The sequence below is a fragment of the Arvicanthis niloticus genome, chromosome 22 (assembly GCF_011762505.2).
Source record: "Arvicanthis niloticus isolate mArvNil1 chromosome 22, mArvNil1.pat.X, whole genome shotgun sequence".
Classification (NCBI taxonomy): domain Eukaryota; kingdom Metazoa; phylum Chordata; class Mammalia; order Rodentia; family Muridae; genus Arvicanthis; species Arvicanthis niloticus.
The window spans coordinates 6,890,946-6,898,812 of record NC_133429.1 but is presented as its reverse complement, the minus strand read 5'-3'; the positions used below and the strand labels follow the sequence as shown (position 1 = coordinate 6,898,812).

The 7,867-nt window shown below is 45.2% G+C and overlaps 1 protein-coding gene across 2 annotated transcripts in view; it reads left to right on the top strand.

The window, feature by feature from the left end:
• Nucleotides 1-2,256, top strand: part of Nuak1 (NUAK family kinase 1) — a 64,807-nt gene extending 62,551 nt beyond the window's left edge. For both annotated transcript variants that reach the window (XM_076919773.1, XM_076919774.1), the window contains one exon: nt 1-2,256. This exon is cut by the window's left edge and continues 1,428 nt beyond it. The gene's annotated coding sequence lies outside the window, so the exon portion shown is untranslated.
• The last annotated feature ends 5,611 nt before the right edge of the window (nt 2,257-7,867 follow it).

Sequence of the window (7,867 nt, the reverse complement as noted above, 5' to 3'; positions counted from 1 at the left end):
ATGAAATTGGAAGGGGCATTATGAGGGAAAGGGGGTGTTTTCCTAGAAGTCATCTAGATGTTTCTGGAGGAGGAGAAGAAAGACTGAGACCATCTGCTTTGGATTAATATATTAGCAAGTCCAGTCTGACGACATTAGTGGCTAGCAAGATTTCAGCAACCTGAGTGTGAATTGGTGAACGATTGGTAATGTCTGTACTATGATCTGATTTTAGTAGATAGGCGCACCAGGGAGCATTGGGTGAGTAGCAATAACTGCCAGGGAATCAGGAGCAGAGGCAACAGCATACCTGCCTTGGCTAAGCCCTGGGAGTTAGGTTAAAGCACCCTGTTTAAAAGACAGACGGTTAACTCTTTCATGACACAGCATGACATGTGTTAATTTGCTCCTGGACCTTGAGCAGAAGACAGGACTTGCTTGCGAGGGAATGTGTTGAACTCTGTTACGGAAATAGTCTGGTGGGGGTAACTTTTTGGTTTCCTGGGATCTGCCTATTCTTTCTCCTCTTTCTTGTCTTGTTCTTCTTTAGTGGGAACAGGTGAGCAGGAAGATACTTGGCAGTGTGAGAGGCCAGGGCTTTGTGTGTGACGGGGCACAGAGCTGTCATGGTCTTTGCACAGTTGAATGGAGGGTGAGGCACGCCAGCAAGGGGCGACTTATCACTTTCTCAAATGTCTCAGTGTTAACTGGAACCCTGCACAGGGACGCGATGCTCCTGAGAGACTCCAAAGCATCACTGTCTCAGCTAGAGGCCCCATTCACCCACAGCTGTGGACCCTTAACCATAGACGAGTTGCTTCTAGGGAGCTAGTGTGTAGGTAAAATACGTGGCTGAAGAAAAGTCCAGTTTGACAGAAGGCTCTTGTCTCCTCAGGCCTAAGTATTCTGTCTCGTGGTTTTGATCTTCCTCATTTTGGGAGAGAAAACAGGTTCCATCCATGCATCCACAGGATAAGATGTTGAAAGAGCAGAGTGTTTCATTTAGGCTTAGGGATGTTTCCTCGGGAGCCATCCAGATGGCTCTGGAGGAGGTAGAAAGGAGGTGTGTGTGTGGGGGGGGGGGAGGGGGTGACAGGATGCTTAAAAATGTTCCGGCTAGTCATCGAATCTCTGAACTAAGATTACAGGTGATGTCATCCCCATGGAGGGACCCTGGGCACACTGGGGGGTTGAAATTGTCTTTCTGGTCTGCCTTGATCTGGAGGTCTCAGGCACCTGCAGTGGTTCTGAGAGCTTCCCATATGTGGAGGCTGGGGACGTGGCTGAGTGGTTTTTCAAGCCCCTGCTTGGTTCTGACACCTGCTTCTAGCTGGGATGCTGACTGTCCCTGCAGGAAAGGAGTTAGGATAGAAAACAAAGCCCTAAAAAGAGCTACTTTCCAGTGGAGCCCTGCCAGCCGATCCCCCGCCAAAGAAGGTATGCTTGACTTATTTCTGTGGAGTCACCAGAGGGCAGAGTGGGAGAGTTGCCTGCTGTGAGCTCTCCTGGTCCTTCCTTTGCTTCTGGGGCCCTTCCGTTCTTCGTTTACACATCTGCCAAAGGGGCTGGAATTGTGTTATTTTCAAGGCACAATCAGTTTTTAACAAAGTGCTTCAAGACCCTAGGCAACATGACAATTCTCAGTTCCCTCTGAATTTTAGTCTGTCACCGGGTCCTCTTTACCAAAGGAGCACGTTGCAGGGTGAAATTCAGGCATGCTTTGTCCAGGCCTGCTGTCTTGAGTACAGATGTGAATGACGGACTGACTGCTTGTTGCCAAACTGGAACTGTTTTGTAGGGATTTACTGGCATGGTGTCATTCCTAGGAAGAAGAAGGAAATAAAAAGGAAAAAAAAAAAAAAAAAAAAGAAAGAAAGAAATAAAAAGGGACAGGAGAGTGAGAGAAACTTGACTGCACATTTTTTTTTTTTATTAAATCCATGTTGTGACTTTTATTTAATTTCTATATTTTTTGGTAATAAAAAGTTGACTTTTTAATTTGAATTTGTCTTTTTTTTATTTATTGGTCTGAAAGGCATTTCAAAGGTATTATAATAATATATTGGTGTAATTTAATTGGTGCAGCATGCCTTATGGGCTCCAGTCAAAATTGGTTTTTACTTATTTGATTGGTTTGAGAACAGCCTACAGGGAGAGGAAGAGAAAAAGCTGGCTAATTACCCAAAGTGTTCATTTTTTTTTTTCTATTGGAAACTGAATTTTTGTCATTTTTGTTTCTGTTTTTATTTTAAATTAAATAAATTGCGATGAACTGAACCAGGGCCTTGTTTCATTCATTGTTTTTCCTTAGTCAAGTAAGTAGCACATTAGGTACTGGTGCCAGAAGCCCCCCCTCCCCTCCCCCCCCAATACTGGTCTAAGTGGCCCTGGGAAGTTTGGTTTCACTGCATTGGAACTGAAGCCTACAAGTGGGATCTGAGATAACTGGGCTTGCATTAGTGTGTGTGTTTGAGTATATGAGTGAGTGTGTGTGTGTCTGTGAGTCTCTGTGAGTGTGTATATGAGTGAGTGCACATGTGTGTGTGTGAGTGTGTGTGTATGTGTGAAGACCAAAGGACTTCTGTTCTTCAAGAGCCACTCTGTGGCTCTGTTGAAGCATCGTCTCTCACTGGCCTGGGGATTGTCAAGTGGCTGAGGCTGAGTGGCCAGTGAGCCTCAGGGCTCTTCACTTCACCGTTGGCATGAGATCCCATCAAGGAAAGCGACTTTGCAGAGCAATTGCTGTTACAGCTTTTCTGATGCTCTGGAGAATTCGGGTGTGACTGTCACCGTTATATCCTCTTCCCTGATTGTGCAGTCCACCTTGTGAGGGCCACAGGCTCCAAATCCACATTTTAGCCATGGTTTTCTAAAGGAGACTGACGACCAGGTTTCTTCCATCTGGGATGGAGATGTCCCCAAGGGCTAATAGCCAGGCTATCTCTTCTCTGTGCTTCAGCTTTCCAAAGATAACCTTCCTGTACCTCAGATTCACACAAACTGCTAATGTGCTTACTCAGGGCCAAGGTCAACGGCTTCTGTTTTCTAATGGAAAGGCCACTGCCCTGCCTATGGCATCTGGTGATCGCTGTCTTGTCAGGGTGTCTTCCATGAGCAGACACCACCCCTGTGCTCTACCTGACAGCTCTTGGAAAGAGAGGTGAATAATTGGGCAAACTGAGGAGTTTCTGGGTCCTGGCCATAATATCAAATGTCAGTAAGTCCTACTTGAATATAGAACATTAGAGAGCCCAAGAGCAGTGTTGGATCCATATAAGAAAAGTCTGATTTTGCAGAGAAATAGGAACTCATCCTCATTTCTGACCAAGAAGAACCTCAGGGAGAGCACTATCACACTTGCCAAACAGAACAATTTCCATGCTTGTATGCACACTCACCCACTTGCATTTACAAACACGCAATAAAAACAAACAAACAATCAAACAAACAAAACCAAACAGGATGCACAGTTAAATTTGAGCTCTAGACAAATACCAGGATAATTTTTAGTGTATGCCCCATGATACCCATGGCCCCATATTTGAGCTATGTTTAATATCTTTCAAAACATATTGCCTGAAATTCAAGATTAGCTGCATTTAACTGTATTAGCATCCTGTATTGTATTGGATGGGACCTCACTGGCTAAACTGACTGGGTGTTGGGTATCATGAAGGTGGATGAATGGATGCTTCTAGCCTATCAGATTTAGAATGTACTGTCGCCTCTTGTCTTCCATACTCTTCTATTGCTGTGAGGAGACAGCATGACCAAGGCAGCTTATAGAAGGACAAATTTCGTTGAGTTCAGGGCTTGCTTACAGTTTAAGGCAGTGGTTCTGTCATCATCATGGTAGGAGGTGTGGTGACAGGAAGGCAGGCATGGAAGTGGAGCAGTAGCTGAGAGCTCACACCTGACCTGAAAGTTGCAAGTTGAGCTCAAGACACTGACACCCCTCCCAACAGCAAGGCCATGCATCCTAATCCTTCCCAAACAGTTCCACAAATTGGGGACCAAGGATTCAAACCTATGAGCCTATAGGGATCATTCTCATCCGAACCACCACACCTCTCAAACCAGGTTATCATGGAGAAATCTCAATTCCAGTCTGGAATTGATAATTGTTTCTGAGTCAAACTGCTACCACTTTTGGGGCCTCATTTTTTTTCAAAGTCTAATGGCTTGCTCTACCTCTACCTCTTCCCTCATGTCCCTCCCCTCCCCCTTCCTCTCCAGTGTGTGCTCATAGACACAAGTTCATGCTTGTGTAGACAAACATGTTTGTATGGTTATGTGGAAGCCAGAGGATCATCTTGGATGTCATGCTTGAAACATCACCCTCCTTAGTTTTCTGAGACAAAGGTCTCTTGCTGGCCTGAGGCTCTTTGGTTAGACTAAACTGCTGACCAGTGAGCCCCAGGGATCCTTCTGTCTGCACCTCCCCGGTTCTGGGATTACAAACATGTCATCAACACCTGGCCTTTTTTCCAACATGGATTCCGGACCTTGAACTGAGGTCCTTGTTTGCAGGATAAGCATCATACCAAGTGAGCCATCTCCCTGGTCTCCAGTGGCTTTACTGATAACATTCTTGCATAGCTCTGACAGCTGTAAAGAAAGAGGGAACAAACTCTTATGAAGTTACACTGAGTATGAAACTCCGTGGGAAAACAACAGACCCTTCTTGATGGAGTAATATCCATTGGCTTTTATCCACCTCTTCTTCATTTAACATACATCTTTTTAGTCATACTGGAGATATTTTAGCAGTACCCAGGGCATGATAAGTATGAAGGATGGCAATGCAGACTACTGCTTCATAAGTTCGTGGTTAATAATGCTGTACTGTATATACCCCAGCCCTCCAGGGAGTTTTAAAATAGGACATTCTCAGGGAGCATCTGCCCTGATGATTCCTGTTTCTTGCTGCAGTCCCCGACTCCATTAATAAATGGCAGACATTGCAGAGAAAGGAACTAAGTTGAAATTTACTTAGAAATGGGACCTTTTGGAAATATGTGAATCCGTACTCATACAGAAGGAATGGCATGCACATGGCTTAGAGGCTAGAGCAGAAGCGACACAAATAGGCTAGCAAGGAAATGCAGAGTGACCCCAGTGAAATGTCAACTCTCCTGGGTTTGCGTAGACATTTGCAGAAGAAGACAAAACTAAAGGAACTAGCCATTGGAAGTATGAGCATTCATATTTATTTCAGACAGATGACAGTAGCTGATGCAAAGACCCTGGGGTCATCAAAACCAACAAAGCATCGATTTCTCGCCCATTGGCTTAGGGCAGTCGTGGGCTAGGGAGTGTACTGTTTGTTTAAACATGTGTGTCTGTATTCTAACAAGGACTCGCTGTGATCATTTATGACTTTGTATTTCCTTAATTACAAATGACTGTGTCCTTCAACAGGTGGTCCCCAGACATGACACATGCTATGATTTGCAATTTAAAATGAGAATATTGTTCTGCTACAGAAATTGACTGCCACTTATTGAAATGTATGGAAGAGAAGTTTTTAATTCACAGGATCGTGAAACACTCTGAGTCTGGGAATGGACTGGCTGTGATTCTACCTCTGAACACTGTGGTCTACACACTCAGATTTTCCTGTTACTAGACCTGCCCCATGCCAGGCGTAGCTGTCTGGTTCCAGCCGAAACTGATGCAAGAAGTTAGCAGTTATTTTTGTTTTACGATTCCAACAATTACTTTCTTCTTGATGAAAAAACACACTGCGCATGTATATTAGTCTTCCACAGTGGTGGCCCGATCCCTGGCAGGACAATTTAAGAGGGGAATTGTGTGTTTTAGCTTAGAGTTCCAGTCAGTCATAGAGGAGAGGATGTTGACCCCTGGCAGACAGGAAGCAGAGAGAAGAGGAAGGGACCAGAGACTGGGGATGATCTTCAAAGGCATGTCTCCCATTGACCTACTTCTTGCTAGGCCCAGCTACCCAAATAGTGCTACCAGCTGGGGACTAGTAATTCAACACAAGCCTGGGGGAGGAGCAACTCATATGGAAAATACATCAGCACCTCTTTCAGACTAGGACTATTCGTTGTATCTTGACCGACTAGTTCCTTGGCTCATTCTCGGCATGTTTTTGTTTCCGTTAGTCTGGATAAACTATGGTATGCCAAAGTAACAAGCAACCCATGACATGTCAGTGGCCCAGTACACTTGGATCTCCCTCTCTGGCCAGCACAGGTTGGGTAGTTGTTCTTCTATGCTGTCTCCAAGCTAAGATTCTTGCATCCTATGGCTTTGACATCCCAGAGCTCTTTATTCCTGACTATATAGATGAGGGAGAGAGCAGAGGTGAGCATAGGTAAGTACCAGGCCTGGATTCGGTAAACATGTTTTGAACCTACCTCCCATTGGTTAGAACTCAGTCACCCAACCCCAGAATGCCATCACGGATGGTCTCTGAGTAGCTAGTAGTTTAAACAGAGAGTAAAATGGATCAGGTGAATTCATGGCAACATTTCCATGACAACTCATTTCTGCTTCCTATGAGGAGCCCCCAGCAAGGAAAAGAAAAAAAAATATGACTAATATTAACCAAAAAATTACAAAGTAGTCTGTGTTCTCATCCTTCATGCCTGTCATCTTTCAATGCATCTCATGTCCCCTTATCTCCATTATCATAGAGGAAGAAACTGTTTGGGGGTAAAAAAAGGCAATGACTTGCCTAACTCACCCAACTGTGAAACTATGAAGCTGGATTCACATGTGGGTCTGGCTGCCTTGCCTGTGAGCTTATGCTGTATGCTCTGTTGATCACTTACAACAATCCTTCCGAAACTCAGGCTTCTTACCACCGTATTCACACACACACACACACAGTTAGATCCCTGCAGAAACCCAGCTAGATGTCATCAGGAAGGAAGGCACAGGCCAAAGTCACTGTATTGTTCAAATATGAAGAAAAGAACAACCCTGCCCAGGTCCCCATTGGTTCTAGAACATCCAGTCTCAACAGACAGGAAGCATAGGATGATTCAGATGCCCTAACTCTTTTCATGTGGAATTGGATAGAGGGATTCACCTTTCTCTTTGCTGAGTCGCTCAGAACTCCAGACTGGGTGGGGCCAGGAGGTCTTCAGTGGCCAGGTGCAATCCACAGCTGTCTGCACTTGCAGGTGGACAGGGTTCCATGTGCTGTTTCCTGTGTTGCTGGCCTCAGGAGGTCCCTCGAGTCTTTCTAGAGGCCCCAGCGCTTACAACAAGCTGCCTGGAGTTGTGTAGATGCCTAAGTGTGCTTCACAGACCTGCCTGGAGTCAGGTGCTGCAAAAGTATCTTCCATCATATGGACACCAGGGCAGAGTAATGTCTTCAAAGCCCTGGGGTGGAGTTGGAGTCAGCACAGACATTCTCTCAAGTCAGGTCTTACTGTCAGATGAAACTGAGCCCAGAGGACACTGCATTTTAGAGGCAGTGAAAGAAAGGGGGCTTCAAAAGCTACTCCAAGAATGTTCTGCACATTGGAATTTGTGAATCACTGAAGCTGAAAACCATCTGATTCAGCAATGCCTAGAGCATTCCAGAAGCTTCGGCCATCCATCTTTGGAGCCCAGACAAAGCATGTGTGCAAAGCTGGAAGCCAGATGCAGACCTCAGAGCAAGCCAGCTGGTTTGCTCCAAAGAGGTTCTGGTTGCGGGTTCAATCTCTGTGAAGTAGAGAGGGCCCCTGGAAGTGGGCCCAGCCTGAACTGGCTTCTCATACACACAAGATATGATGAAGTAAAGAGATATGATAAAGATATATGATGAAGTAAAGACGTGGGACATGAACTCCTTTTCTAGAGAAACAATCAATAAACACACACTCAGGCACTTTGGGTATTCAGACTGGTGGATCATGACACCCACAAG